This window comes from Neovison vison, chromosome 14 (assembly GCF_020171115.1).
Source record: "Neovison vison isolate M4711 chromosome 14, ASM_NN_V1, whole genome shotgun sequence".
Taxonomy (NCBI): Eukaryota; Metazoa; Chordata; class Mammalia; order Carnivora; family Mustelidae; genus Neogale; species Neogale vison.
This window is the reverse complement of record NC_058104.1, coordinates 22462868-22476737: the sequence shown is the minus strand read 5'-3', so window position 1 is coordinate 22476737 and position 13870 is coordinate 22462868. Positions and strand designations below refer to the sequence as shown.

Sequence of the window (13870 nt, the reverse complement as noted above, 5' to 3'; positions counted from 1 at the left end):
CAATGTCAACATTGCCAAGGATAAGAAGGCCTGCTCTGCGGCTCTCTCTTATCTGATGCCTGCCCCCCAACAAACCTCATTCAAAGATGAGGGAAGTGAGCCCCAGAGAGGGAATGACCTGCCTGAGGCTCCCCAGCCAGTACACTCTTGGCTCATCAGACTACCGCGGTCTGCGGTCCTAAAAGCACAAAGGTTTTATGACTTTGCACTTGAAATCACAATCATTGCTCCCACCCATTTGTTGCAGAGGCTACACACTTTACGAGGATTAACTTGTTTTATGTGGATAAGGTTAAAAATCTCTTTAAGATCACACAACAAGTAGCAGATCTGGGCTCTAGACCCAGATAAGAGGAGTCCAGGGACTGATCTCTTGACCCCTATGCACTCCAGCCCCCCTCATGCTCTGAACTTTGACCTTGGCAGCTTGCACTGGGCTCCCTCCTCTAAATTGGAGCGTAACTGCCAGCCCTTTACCTTGAAGCCCCCGCCTCAAGACCCTCCCATCTGCAGGGACCTGGTCACTGTTGCCCAGCTGGGTGGTTCTGGAGCCCTACAGCTAGTTTCAGCTCTGGCCCCATTCAGTGCCTCAGGAACAAAAGCTGTGCTCTGAACAGCGGTACGAGATAGCTGCAGGGACAGGAGGGAAGGGGCCTGTGCAAAGTTCCCAGAGCAAACCCAGCTACACAACTGAGGCCCTGGCTGCAGTCTTGGGCACCAGCACATTGCAACCCATCTCGTCCACCATCCTCGGTCCATTGGGCTTTTGGCAAGTGTCAGTGCGGTGGAGGGCTCAGCATAAAGCTCCCATGGGGTAAGCAGTTAAGTGCAGACCCCCAGGAGTGGATTCTACAAGGTGGTCTGCTGGCGGGGGGCAGTGCTGCATTTCAGCTCTGCCCCTTCTGAGCTGCGCAACATTCTCGGAGCCTCTGTACCTCCTCTGACAAGTGGAGAGGTCAATCCCAGCAGTCCCAGCTGTAAATGTGAGGACCGGAGCTCCTGTCCTGGATGCCAGCACCCCACAATCCTGGGAGAGACTGTGACTAGCTTTGCAACCCACTGGCCGGATGACCTTGAGCAAGTATCTTTCCCTTTCTGCCTCTGTTCGCTCAACCTTCAAAAGAAGGGGCAGGATCTTCAATCTAGAAGCCCTCTAGAAGTCCTTTAATCCAGAAGCTTAGAACTTCAGTCTTACCTCTCCCTGGGGCTGACCTTTTTGAGCATCCAGGACACGCATTTCTCCATACCTCATGTCCCAGGTGCAGCTCTAAAGAGCAAGGCAAAGCTCCTTGCCTTTCTCGTTCCTGTCCTCCACACTTGCCTGCTGGAGAAGAGCTGTTCCGGCCCCCCTCAAGTCACCAACACCCTGACCCTTAGCCCAGCAAAGCCAACACTGTCTCCAGCCAATGGATGGTTCCTGTAGCATCTACCTGCTCTGGCCAAGTGCCCAGGGAATTCTACTGAGCAGTGCCCACTGGAGCTGTGGGTAAAGGGGCAAGCTGGGTCCTCCTCTCTGCATGTGACACTCCCTTCTCCAGGGGAGAGGTTGGACTGCCTCAGGGGAGAATATCCTGAACACCAGCCCTTTGTGGGAGGGGAGTGGGGGGGGTGGTCCCTGGTGGTCCTACTGCCTCAGAGGCCATCTCTGCTGTCAGAGTTCAGAGGGCAGTAGAAGGGTCCTCCCTAGGCTCAGGATCTTGGCTTTAAGGGCTTCATTCTTATCAAACCTCCTCTGGACTCATCTCTGGCCAGGGTAGGAGAAGAAAGGTGGGATGGAATTAGGCGCAGCAGTGAGGTGTGGGAGTCTAGTCGGAAAGGATGGGATTTGGGAAAGGGAGGGAGAGTGGGTGTAGAGAGCTGGTGAGAGGCTGTCTCTTGAAAGGGTTAGACAGAGGTGGAGTGAGGTGGGTGACTCCGTCCTGATGGGTAGCCAGACCCTTGTCCTACTGCTGAGTATGGAAGTCCCTGGCCTTATATTTGTTGGAGGAAGATGGTACCTTCCCCAATATGCTTTAACGTGGTGGTGTTTGTGGCAAGCATTTCTCTGTAAGGGGTGGGAAGGGGGTCTTGGGTGGGGTGGGGGAGGGGAACGGAATCATCATTTATCTGAAGACAAAACCCAGAGTCCAGATGCTGAGGTGGGGTATGCAGGGAGATCCCTATTGGGTTTGAGGGTGACATGCAGAGTCTCTGCCCTGAGATTTCCCAGTCTTAAGGAAGGGCTTATTTCCCAGAACATCTGGGGGCTTTCATTTTCCCTGGAGGGAGGATACTGTTATCTGTGACCTATCTATCTAAGACCCTCATCATTCCAGAGCAAGGGTGGGAGAAGAGATCCAAACTTAGTTTCTGAGGGAGGTGGAAGGTGCATCCGTCTCCGAAGAGATTGGGGGGGGCTAGATACGTGCAGAGGTCGGACCCCACTTTGGGAGGGTACATTCCATTCCAAGGGGTAAATTAGGGAGCGGAATCCTATCTCTAGAACCTGGGGCTAGGACTGAAAGAGCCCATTTCTGATGGGAAAAGAGGCTGTTCTGCTCTCTGGATGGTGAGAGACCCTCTCTTTTTGGGGGAGGGGACCCGCGTCTCCAGTGGATGAGGGCCCCGATTCTGGAGGAAGACGCCCCGTTTTTGCTCCCTAGCTGCATGGCCAAAGGACCCGTCTCGCGTGGACGGGCCCGCCCCCACGCTACGCGGCGCGGTGCGCTTACCTCCAGGCCCGGGCTCGGGTCTGCGGACTCGGATCTGCCGGGCTCCGACTTGAGGTTCCTGCGCTCTGAGCTCCGGGTGCGTCCAGTCTCTGCCCCACTTCCCCCAGCGACTCGCGGGGTTTCCTGGCTCCGCCGAGCCGCGCCGGCCAATCAGCGCTGCCGGCCCCGGCCCTCGTTCGCGCCGCAGCCAATGAACGTGCCCGCCACGGGCCACCGCCCCCGGGGGGGAGGGGGGAAGGCAGGGCGGGGGCAGAGTCCGGCCTCCGGGGGCGAAGGAGCCGGGGGCCTGGAGGAGGGACCGCGAGGGCCGGGAGCGAGGGTTAGGGCTGGGGAGGAGGAGGCTGAGGACCCTCGTCAGGCCGGAGGGGAGCCTATCTGATGGAGGGTGGAAAGCGCGTCTCTAAAAGGGGGCGGTTCTATAGGTTGATTTCGCCTAGACCTTAATTACCTCCTGTCCTCTATCCTGGGTCCTGGGGGCTGCGAGTGAGTGTAGTTGCCTCACCTGCACCCCGCGCCCAGGCTCTGGAACCCGAGATCCAGAGTCAGTGCCGTATGATGCCCTGCCCCTCTCTGCACCGCCACCCTCCGGGGCGGGCGTTCAGGGCCCTCTCGCTCAGCCCTCCCAGTTGCCATTCGCTTAATACCTCCTGCCCAACCAGCTCCACAAGAGAAATAGCTCGTGCACCCTGAAGGCAATGCAAAGAGCACTGGACTAAGAGTCCATGGTTCCGTCTGCATGATCTCGGGCAGATCACCCCACCTACCCCATCCTCAGTTTCCCTAAGAGCAAAGGAAGACGATAGTGACAGTACCTCCTTCATGTGTGTAAATGAGATTGTAGATGTGATGGTGATTTTATATAAATTAAAATGCAATAGGAAAGCTAGTTAATATTAAAGGGTGAACAACTGATAGCCCAGTAGCTTTCTAAAGGGATTTGGAAAGAGGATGCATTCATTCAGTGGTGGAGTCAAGGACACACAAACTGCCCATCAGAACAACATGTGATCACCAAGAGCTCATAATGAATGAAAATTCCAGATCCTAAAAGGCCACAGAAAAGCATAGCTTGGTTTTCCCTGTTCATCCTGATCAGTCATTGTTTCTTTAGTCTGCTGGTATCTTGCAGGAACCTGAGATCCCTCCTTTCTGCTTTCCAGGAATCCAGGCTACCCTATCTCTGGTTAGGCAAGGACTGTTGTTCTAGGAATTAAGACAAGTAAAGAACAAACAAATAAGCAAATAAAAAAACAGCCAAACAGCAAAACAAAATAAAAACAAAAACAAAAAACCCAAAACAACAACATACTACCTGCTCTCTGGTGTGGTCTATGAGGATAGGGAGCAAAAAGAAACAATAAATAAGAATCATCCAAAGGAACAGACAGAAAATATAATTGATCCAAGGTTCTGCTGAAATTGAGAGAGCTTTGACAATATTTTTTGGTATGTTAATCCTGCCACCTTGCTTGCAGAACTTTATGAGGCCTGGGTTATAAATCTATCAATTTTTCCTTAAAATCTAAGCCATGTAGATAATCCTCTTTACTGTCCAAAACCTGCCCAAAGAAATAAAATGGTCAATAAACATAGGAGGAAATTAAGTTTGTCAAAGAAAGGCAGGCATAAGAGATGGAAAAACGTCATCTACCAGAATGGCCTAATTTTTATTATTATTACTACTATTATTTATAATAGTAGGTTATACTATATATACTAGTAGTAGTATATATATATACTATATTTATACCATATATATAATAGTAGTATATACTATACTATATAGTAGGGGGTTTCAAGGAAGTGGACAATTTCATGAATTGCTGATGGGAATACAAATGATCGGAGCCTTCCTGGAGAGAAACTGGGTATTCCTATTAAAAACATTTTCCTGAACAATGAATGGTGCAAAGGTTTAAGGATAAAATGGTTTACTGGCATAATGTTTATTGTAGCAAAAAACTGGAAACAACTGTACAACCACAGAGACTCTAAAGGGACATCTGTTGCATGAACAGAATTCCACCAATAAGTATTGAATATCAAGTGGTATGAAAATGTCATCCGAAAATATTAAGTGAACAAAGGTATCTACCAAAAAAGTTTATTTGGTGTTATCCTGTATTTGTTAAATTGATGTAAATAGGGTAGATCAGTGCTGTCTGACAGAACTTTGTGGTGGCACAAATGTTCTGTATCGGTCCTGTCCAAGATGGTAGCCACTGGCCATACATGGGTATCGAAGACTTTATAAATATACTAGTCGACTGAGTGTCTAACATTTAGATTTTATTTAATTTTTGTTTCAGGCCAAATCATCATTATGTAGCTAGTGGCTATCGCATTGGACAGCACCAATATAGATTGAGAGAGAGAGAAAAAATAAATTGTCTTTAGTATAAATAGTTATAGCTGTATGTTAAAACTATAGATGATTCTCATTTTACTTTATTTACATGTCACTAACTTCTAATTATTCTATAAAAAATATATATTGCTCCTATAATCAAGAAAAAACATTTAAAATGGAAAACAAGGGGAGCATGTGTGGCTCAGTCAGTTAAGCGGTTGCCTTCAGCTTGGGTCGTGGTCCCAGGGTCCTGGGATTGAGCCCCTTATCGGGCTCCCTGCTCAGTGGAGAGCCTGCTTCTCCCTCTCCCTCTGCCTGCCGCTCTGCCTACTTGTGCTTTCTATCTCTGTATCTGTCAAATAACTAAATAACTAACTAACTAAATAAATAAAATGGAAAACAAGAAAGCAAAAGTTTAAGCCCAATGCAGCCCACCATCTATTTCATATGACCTGCAAGCTATGATACGAAGTGGGTTTTATATTTTAAATGGTAGGAAAAAATAAAAATAAATAATATTTCCTTTCACATGAAAATGACACTGAAATTCAAATTTCACTGTGCGTAAGTAAAGTTTTATTGGCACGCAGCGATACCCCTTCACCTCTGCATCATCTATGGCTGTCTTTGTGCTACAATGGCCAAGCTGAGTAGTTGTGGCAGAGACCATATAGCTTGCAAAGCCAAAAAATATTTACCATTGGTACCTTTTCAGAAAAAGTTTGTCAAGCCCTGGTCCAAGACGATCAGGGGAAATAAACATTTGCAGTACCCACTGGGGGCGAGGCCCTGGTACTGGGCATTCCCTGGTACTGGGAATCTTCCCTGGTACTGGGAAGAACTGCATTGTTTCTGATTAAGGAGCAGTGTGAGAGGGATATTAACAGCCAGGTGCTTTGCAAGCCGATTCTCAAGTAGCTTCATTGTGACACTTGTGAAGAAAACCGTCAGCAAGCTGGTAAGGCCTTTCTCACATTAGCTCCCCTTGCATTTTTCATAATCCCACAGCTCACTACGGGGCTGCTTGGGGCCGCAGGTGTCTTGCAAGGGATCCTGAGAACGTTTCCAGGGGCTGGCTGTGACCCAGGATGGAGCCCCTTCCAGAAAAGCATCTCTGAGTAGGGAGATGAGGACAAGGGAGCATGAAGCTCTCTGGTGCAAGCAGTCTGAGGAGGAAAAGCCCTTAGAGATCAGCCACCCTTTGTACAGAGGAAACTGAGGCCCAGAGATGGACATGAACTTGCCTGGAGCCAGACTAGAATGTGTGTGCCTTATTTTTTAGGTCTGTGCTTTCCACACTCCCTGCTCACAAAATAGTACAGGGATATCACAGAGGGCATTTGGGTGTGAAAGGGGACCAGCTGGGGACTTGGTAGTGAATTCTAGTTCTACCTCCCAATGGTCGTGTGACATTGGACAAGTCATTTACCGCCTCTCAGTCTCTGTGTTCTCATTTGTGAACTGAACAATTAAAATGCCTACCACAACATCCACATGTAAAAGAATGAATATGGGCCCTTATCTCACACTATACACAAAAATTAACTCATAATGGATCAAAGACCTAAATATAAGACCTAAAACCAGAAAGCTCTTAGAAGGAAACAGAAGTAAATCCTCATGACTTAGGATGTGGCACTAGCTTTTTAAATACAACACCAAAGCAGATACAGTGGAATTCATCAAAATCAAAAGCTCATTGTGCATCAAAGGACATCATCAAGAGAGTGAGATGACAATCCACAGAATGGGAGAAAATATTTGCAGGAAGAGTCTAGGATCCAGAATATATAAAGAATTCTTACAACTCAACAACCAAAAGACAAACAACCCGATTCAAAAATGGGCAAAGGACTTGAATGGACCTTTCTGCAAGGAAGACATACAGAATGCGAAAAGCATATAAAAAGATGCCCATCATCATTGGTCATTAGGGAAATGTCCATCAAAACCCCCCTGAGACACTACCTCATACTCCCTGGGACGGCCATAATAACAAAATGGAAAACAGTTAGTGTTGGCAAGGATGTGGAGAAATTGGAACCCTTACACCCTGCTGGTGGGAACATAAAAACTGGCCATGTTGGAAAACGATTGGGTGGTTCCTCAAGAAGTTAACCACGAGTCACCATAGGACCCAGCAATTCCACTCCTGGGTAGAGATCCAACAAATTGAAAGCAGCAGTTCGAACCAAAACTTGTATATGAATGTTCTTAGCAGCACTACTTACAGTGGCCCCAAAGTGGAGATAAGCCAAATGTCCATCAGCAGATGAATGGATGGACATGTTGCCGTACGTCCATTCAGCGGAGTATTAGTCATACAGAGGCACGGAGCACTGGCATATGGCACAATGTGGATGAACCCTGAAAACAAAAGACCATATACTCTGTGGGTCCAGAATGAAATATCCAGAATAGGAAATCCACAGAGACAGAAAGTAGACTAGTGGTTGCTGCAGGCTGGGGGTGGAAGAAATAGGGGAGGAATAGTAGAAATGGGGTTTCCATTTGGGTTGACGACAACGTTCTGGAATGAGACAGGGGTGATGGTTGCACAGCACAGTGAATGACTTAATGCCACGGGCCTGTGCACTTCAAAGTGGTAAATGTGGGGCACCTGGGTGGCTCAGTGGGTTAAAGCCTCTGGCTTCGGCTCAGGTCATGATCCCAGGGTCTTGGGATCGAGCCCCAAATTGGGCTCTCAGCAGGGAGCCTGCTTCCTCCTCTCTCTCTACCTGCCTCTCTGCCTACTTGTGATCTCTGTCTGTCAAATAAATAAATAAAATCTTAATAAATAAATAAATAAAATGGTAAATGTTGGGGCACCTGGGTGGCTCAGTTGGTTGAGTGTCTGACTCTTGATTTCAGCTTGGGTCATGATCTCCAGGTTGTGAGATCGAACACCATATTGGCCTCTGCGCTCTGTTTCTCTCTCTCTCTCTCTTTTCCTCTCCCTCTGCCCCTCCCTCTGCTCACACTTTCTCTAATAAATGAATAGATCTTAAAAAATTAAAATGGTAAATGCTGTATTACGTGTATTTTATCAGGCCAAGAAAACCATGTCTAGCACAGTAGTTGCTGTTTGGGGTGAATGACAGGAGGTCATCCCTGGCCCCTGGTGGATGTCTGCGCATGGGCAACTCTCGTTATTCCAGCTTCTCCAAGTGACCTGCCCGATTGTGTGAGGTTGCCTAGAGCTCACTCATTCACTTGTTTAGTAATTCATCTGTTCATTCCGTCAGCCAGGCAATAAATAAGCAGTTAGCATCTACTCCATCTCTGGTGCTGAGCTATTCTAGGCTTTGGGGATTTGAGGTCCCACCTCCATGGAGTTTTCATCCTGGTGCTGGGAGACAGAGTATAAGAAAGGCAAAGGCGAACTAAGGAAGCCAATTTCTTTCTTTTTTTAAAAAAAGGATTTTATTTACTTATTTGACAGAGAGAGATCACAAGTAGGCAGAGAGGCAGGCAGAGAGAGGAGGAAGCAGGCTCCCTGCTGAGCAGAGAGCCCAATGCGGGGCTCGATCCCAGCTCCCTGGGACCATGACCTGAGCTGAAGGCAGAGGTTTAACCCGCTGAGCCACCCAGGCGCCCCAGGAAGTTAATTTCTGATAATAAGTGCTTTGGGGGAAATGAAAAGCAGGATGCTGTGCCTAGAGTCGGAGCAAATACATTAGCCATGATGACCAGGGGTCACCGGAAGGACGTGACATCTGCCCAGAGGCTAGAATGCCTAGAGGGATCTGGCCTAGAGGGGCGGGATTTCCCATGCTTTTGTCTCTTGTGCTGGGTTCCTCGAAGACCCAGGAGCTGCCTCTGGCTCTCCTGATCTGCACAAGCCCTGCCAGGTGGGTGTACCATGCCCAGCTGTGGCCTCTGACACATCACAGATCTGTTACTGCTCTGTTTTACTGTCATTCCAATGACTGGGTTCTCCTGAACTGCCAGCCCCCAAGAAACACAATGGTGCAGTTCTCCTTCTAGCTTGGGACACACTGAAAAAACAGGGGAATGGTGTTGTCCTCCAGTGCCTCTCTCATGCCCTGGAGGGCTTCCCAGATGCACTAAATGCATAGGCGACCCCTAACAACAAACACTGATCCTGCTCAAAATGTTGCTAGAGCTGAGGTGGAGAAACCCTATGTTAATAACATGTATGTAGTTTCAATAATACGGAAGGCGCTTAATACATTCCAGGTCCCTTCCTCCTGTAGCTGGAGATGTCCTCTACTCACCCCTGTTCTTCTTGCCAGAACATGTGAGGGCATTTCGGGGGGTCAGATGGAGGGGTGTGGCTCCCCCACTCATCTCCATTGTTGGAGAACACAGCCAAGCATTCATGTCTTGTCTGAGATCTCTGAGGACTTTGTTGGCATGTCTGAGATCTTTGGTATTTCTGAGATCTCTAAAGACGGTAGTTGGCATGCAAGAGTGTCTGTTAATACTGATCCACTTCACTGTGTGCAAAGGACAGCACGGAGCAGGATGCTGAGGGAGAGAGCTGACCTCTCTCATCTCTCCCTGAGGGAGCTCCCCGCCCCAAGGAGCTGTCCATCAACTCTGTGCTGAAACTTCACCAAACAGAACAAACTCTCCCTCCCCACGGCCAGCATATCCCAAGTCTTTACTCCGACCCTGCCCCCATCCTTCCCTCTCATCCTTACAGACAACAGAAGACGAAAAGTGCTTATATCCTCGAACTCTGGAGGTCCGGCTGTGACAGTGAGGGATGCTGGAAGGTGAGGATGATGGCAGGAACGCCGGCGTGACTGGGCTCCCACGTGACTGGGCTCCCACGCGTGTGAATCGGGAGAAGTGGGCTTGCAGGAGTCCGCCACCAATACTGGCGATCACCACGACCTTTCTTAAAATCATCACTCTCATCGTGTGGGCTCCTCCAGAAGCAGACCCTGAGACAAGGACCTGAGGGCTTTACTTGGGAAGGGACCCAAGAGACATGGATTGGGGTAGGACACTGTAATAATGTGATCACAGTGGGCAGGCGGGCTGGCATCCTGCTGGGGAGCGCTGGGAGCTCACTTCGAAGTTAGTCCACGGAGGGACATACAGACATCAGGGTACCAGTCATCGGTCCAGGACTGCCGGCCCAGGGTGTCAACTCCCCAGCGCTTCGGGCTTGTCATTTTTGGGTAGGGCAGGCTGAGGTGGCCATCAAGGGCCCTCAGGCTGTCTCAGACAGCGACAGTTTAAAGGCAGGTGCACGGTAGGCAGGGCATTGGCACTGGCTATTCCCCTACCCTCCTGCCCACTATCCATGGCTAAGGATACTTTTCTTCTTCTTCTTCTTTTTTTTCTTTAAAATGATTTTAGAGCTGTTTTAGGTTCATGGCAGAATTGAGGAAAAGGTAGAGAGATCTCCCATGTACCCACGTCCCCACACATACACAGCCTGCACCCACTGGACAGGACATTTGTTACACCGATGAACCTGCACGGACGCATCAGTGTCCAGCCCAAAGTCCCTGGTTTCCATCTGGGTTCACTCCTGTCCAGTCACAGGGAGGGACGGATGTATTATGCCATTGTCCATCATTTACAGCGTCATATAGACTGGTTTCATGGCCCTGAAAATCCTCTGTGCTGCCTGCTTGCCCTCCCTCTCCTTCGCCACTGGAAACTACTGTCTTTTTTCTGTCTCCCTCGTTCTGCCTTTTCCATGAATGTCACAGAATTGGAATCATACGCAGGTAGCTTTTTTAGATTGGCTCTTTCATTCAATGATATGCATTTAAGTCTCCTCCGTGGCTTGTCATAGCTTGGTGGCTCATTTTTTTTTTTAAAGCCCTGAATAATATCACATTGTGCGGATGGATCACAGTTTATTTATCCTTTCGTCAAAAGAGGGACTCACTGGTTGCTTCCAAGTTGTGGCAATTTAGAATAGAGCTGCTACGGGGCACCCGGCCAGCTCAGTCAGGAGAGCGTGTGACCTGATCTCGGGGCTGTGAGTTTGAGCCCCACACTGGGTGCAGAGATTACTAAAAAAATAAAATCTTAAAAAAAAAAAATAGAACTGCTATAAATAGCTTCTTGCAGGTTTCTGCATGGGCAGCAGTTTTTAGCTCCTTTGGGTAAATACTGAGGAGTGCCATTGCTGGCTCACATGCCAGGAGTAGGTTTAGTCCTGGAAGAAACCGCCAGACCGCTCCAATGTGCTTTTACCGTTTTGTGTTCCTATCAGCCAAGAATGAAGGAGTTCTTGTTCCACATCCAGAGTTTCCTGGATTTCTTTCTCTTCCTCTCCTCCTCTTCCCCGTCCTCTTTGGCCTCCGCTAAGGTTTTAAAATGCCATTCTCCTGGGCTCTCGTAGTCTGTGCTCACCTCTTCCATAGCGCTCACAAGGTCATTAATTCAGTCGTTCCCTCGCGAAGTCACTAGGTGATTCCAGCCCTCGTTTGCTCGCGTGTCTACTGCCCATTTATTCTCCCGCACTCACCAAAACTGCTGACAGGTGACATCCTGTGTGTCAGGCAGGTTGTTAAAGAATCTCTCCCAGGGCTGTGAGCTCCTCAGGCACAGGCCCTTAGCCTGATCCAGGACCCCACGCCAGGTACCAGGCACAGCGCCCAGCACAGAGCAGGGCTCAGTATGTGTTTAACTGACCTGACACACATGAGAAGAAACAGTCTCTTGTTGTCTTTCTTTCTTTCCAAACTGAACACCCTAGAAAGATCCAGGCTTGGTGGGGACTAGAGAGTTGCTTGACTGGCATTTCGAAGACCTTTCCCACGAAAAAAGATCTTCCTAAAAACGAATCCTGGGCTCCCTGGGAGCTGGTGGACATGAAGTGTGTGCAAATGCTCGTTCCCCTGCTGAATCCAGAAGCAGCAGACGGAGGAGATTTGCCAGAAGGTACCAACCTTGCATCAGCTCTAGGGAGCAGCTCCTGAGTTGGGTTCTCCAGGGCTCCAGTCCCAGGCCTACTGCTGCTCTGCAACTGTGAGATTTGGGCCTGCCACCGACTCTCCCTGACCTCAGCTTTCTAAAGGCCGATCGTAGCTTCTCCTTGCTGGTTGCTGGAGTACTGAAGGTGACAGCTTGTGCACATAGCTTGGGAAATCAATGCTGGCTCCACACAAGGCCTCCGCCCTCCTTATGAGGACGACGGCATCAAAGCTGCCTGCGTTGAAACACATGGCACTTGCCTCTGTGACCCTGGGGAGATGACAGCCCTCCTCCCAGGCCACTTGCCTGTGTGTCACAGAGGACTGACACCTGCTGTGCTGGCCCTGAATGGGGATGCCCATACTCTAGGCTGCCTTGGCCCGTCCCCAAATCTGTGTTACAGCACGGAAAGCTGAGCTCACAGCTCAGCTTTGCTCTCCTGCAGGAGAAAACGGAGGCCACTGGGTTCTGCAGGGCTTAGAGGCTGCACTGGAAAGGCCTGGCCACCTCTACCCGGCCTGCTGTGCGCAGGCTGTGGGACCCCCTGGGGACCCCTCCTCCTCCCTGACTCTTGCTTTCCTTGCTCATAGGCCAGGGTTAGCCCAATGAGGAGCTCTGACAACTGGGTTTCAGCCTGACTTCCTGAGCACCTCCTCTGACCGGTTGTCAGACTGGGGAGGAGGGAGACGCTCCGGGCTTCGAGTGGGCGGAGGCCAGGGATGCTGCTGAGCACCACGGTTCACAAGACAGCCCCACAACAAAGGCCATTGGGTCCGAAATGTCAACAGTGCTGATGTTGAGAAACCCACTCCAGGGTTTCTGACAAGTGAAACCCAGAAAGCCCACATCACTCAGTGGGTGTTAACCCATGTCAGCTTCTCTGAGTCTCTGCGTCTTCATCTGTGAAGTGGGGGTAAGAATCATTGGGGGGCTGTGGAGAGGTTTAAGAGAGAGACCCTGCAAAGAGTCCTGCCCAGGCCTGCACAAACAGCCAGAAGATTGGGAGTGGGAGGATCCTGTCCCCACCTCTGGAGTTTAGTTCTGACTCTTCCCCAAGGGGCCACCCGCTGCCTAGAATATCCAGGTGTGCGTTGTCGTGGAAACCTTTCAGGGATGGCATACTCAAGAGTTTGACTGATTTTTTTTTCCCTCCTCAAAATAACCCATGCTGTCAGTCAAGTAACACAGGCACAGTGGTTAGGCAAGTGAGATTATTTTGCTGTCAACCGCTGAGCAAGACGCCTGCTTGAGGAGCTTCCCTCCCTGCCCCACCGTCCCTGCGACAGGCAATTAATAGCAATGCAACGGCGAATAATTAATAATAGTGAAGATGACGGTGATGGCCTCCCTGTCCTGCATCGCACACCCCCCTCTCCCCTCCCCAGCTTCTGTGCCAGATGCCTCACGTGCACACAAGTACGACTTTGGTGTGAGCGCACTGTTATGCCCATTTTACAGATATGGATGGTGAGGCTCCCAGGAGTAAGTGTTGGGGCCGGTCTGAGCCCAGATCAGACACCAGGTGCTGTGCTCTAACCACTGAACTTCACTGCCTCTCGGGAGTCCCCAGTGGAAGGGGACGTGGGGACAAGGCTCAGTGCATTTTATCTGTGGCCTCAGCATCCACATTGTCTGCTCCAGACTTTCTGCTCAGTGAGCTCTGAAGCTGGAAACACTACCACCTGCTCCTGGAGCCCATCTCTGAGCGTGGCCCTTCCTGATCCCACACACCCCTACCTACCGCATAGAAGGGCTCCTGCCTGGCTCCGGTATCCGTGGCTTCGTAAAGGCTGGGGCAGAATCAAGTTCTTAGCCCTTGGACACCTAACCCTTCAATCCATCCCAGGACAACGGTGCAGCATAGACTCCAATCCACACCCCTCCTGCTTGCCTTCAGACA

The 13870-nt window shown here is 49.7% G+C and overlaps 1 protein-coding gene across 1 annotated transcript in view; it reads right to left on the bottom strand.

The window, feature by feature from the left end:
* The window catches only part of ABAT (4-aminobutyrate aminotransferase), a 79594-nt gene extending 76764 nt beyond the window's left edge, over positions 1-2830 (bottom strand). Inside the window, exon 1 of the mRNA XM_044234162.1 lies at positions 2712-2830. The gene's annotated coding sequence lies outside the window, so the exon portion shown is untranslated. The remainder of the gene's footprint in view (positions 1-2711) is intronic.
* Between the last annotated feature and the right edge of the window lie 11040 nt (positions 2831-13870).